The sequence below is a fragment of the Rhinopithecus bieti genome, unplaced genomic scaffold, assembly GCF_001698545.2.
Source record: "Rhinopithecus bieti isolate Rb0 unplaced genomic scaffold, ASM169854v2 scaffold_27038, whole genome shotgun sequence".
NCBI lineage: Eukaryota > Metazoa > Chordata > Mammalia > Primates > Cercopithecidae > Rhinopithecus > Rhinopithecus bieti.
In genome coordinates, this window is record NW_016812221.1 from 599,593 (window position 1) to 601,496 (window position 1,904).

Here is a 1,904-nt window from a genome sequence, read left to right on the forward strand (position 1 = left end):
AAAAAAAGTCGGCATCCATTTGTGTAAAACAAACCATACATACACACTTATATGCATATATAAACATTTGTATATATAGGTATAGTCATGTAGCAGGACGAGCAGCAGACAAAACTCCTTAGACACCGAGTTAAAGAAGGAAGGGGTTTATTCGGGTGGGGGGGGGGGGGGCATCGGCAAGACTTCTGTCTCAAGAGCCGGGCTCACAACTCTAAGGGGGTGCATGTGAGAGGGTCGTGATTGATTGAGCAAGCAGGGGGTACGTGACTGGGGGCTGCATGCACCGGTAATTAGATCGGAACAAAACAAGACAGGGATTTTCACAGTGCATTTATATACAATGTCTGTATAGAAATAGAACCAATTAGGTCAGGGGTCCATCTTTAACTACCAGGCCCAGGGTGTGGCGCCAGGCTGTCTGCCTGTGGATTTCATTTCTGCCTTTTAGTTTTTACTTTTTCTTTCTTTGGAGGCAGAAGACAATATGAGGGGCAAATTGGGCATAAGACAATATGAGGGGTGGTCTCCTCCCTTAGGCATAGTTATCTATACCTTGTAAACCAAAAATAAAATTGTAAGCCCCCTAGCCAACTGAATGAACTGATTCTCTCAATGCCAAAGTTAACCTGAAAAACCAGTTCAGTCCCTGATGGGAAGCAGGGTTTGGACATGTCCCATTATACTCTCCTCCCTTTGGAATTCAGGTGTAACTGACCAGCATCGACATTAAAACAGACACCTTAAGGCTGACCAAACAGACTGTAGTATTAAAATACATCACATGACAAATAGCAGGCCCTGGAAGAAAACGAAGTATTTTACCCAGACATGCATTTCTTTAATATAGTTTTATATAGCCCTGCAGAACTGTCTCCTGGGGGAAATCTATTTTGTAGAGAATCTCCTTCCTTTTCCACATATTTTCCTGATCCAGGAGAGAACATAAGAGTCTAGCACCTTTTTAACTCTGATAAGAAACGTTTACCATCTATTCTTTCTGAAGCCTGCTGCCTGGAGCTGCATCCGCACAAGAATGGCCAGGATGGATGGCTGGGCGCGGTGGCTCAAGCCTGTAATCCCAGCACTTTGGGAGGCCGAGACGGGCGGATCACGAGGTCAAGAGATCGAGACCATCCTGGCTAACATGGTGAAACCCCGTCTCTACTAAAATACAAAAAACTAGCCCGGCGACCTGGCGGGCGCCTGTAGTCCCAGCTACTCCGGAGGCTGAGGCAGGAGAATGGCATGAACCCGGGAGGCGGAGCTTGCAGTGAGCTGAGATCCCTCCAGCCTGGGCGGCAGAGGGAGAGTCTGTCTCAAAAAAAAAAAAAAGAATGGCCAGGATGGTGGTGCTCAAGCCTGTAATCCCAGCACTTTAGGAGGCCGAGGTGGGTGGATCGCTTGAGCCCAGAAGTTCCACACCATCCTGGGCAACATAGGGAGACCCCGTCTTAGCTGGGTGCGATGACAGCACATGCCTATAGTCCCAGCTACTCGGGAGGCAGAGGTGGGCAGATTCCTTGAGCCCAAGAGGCAGAGGCTGCAGTAAACCACAGATTGTGCCACTGCAATCCAGCCTGGGCAACAGAGACCCTGTCAAAAAATAAAATAAAATGGAACCTTGGTCTCCCTTATCTTAACCCAGACACTCCTTTCTGTTGATTCCAGGTCTTTAGATAATAACTCTTACAACCAAGTGCCAATCACAAAATCTTTGAATCCATCTATGACCTTTCTCCCTAAAATGTGTAAAACCTGCGGGGTGCAGTGGCTCACGCCTGTAATCCCAGCACTTTGGGAGGCCGAGGCAGGTGGATCATGAGGTCAGGAGTTCAAGACCACCCTGGTCAAGATGGTGAAACCCCCATCTCTACTAAAAGTACAAAAAAAATTAGGCGTGGTGG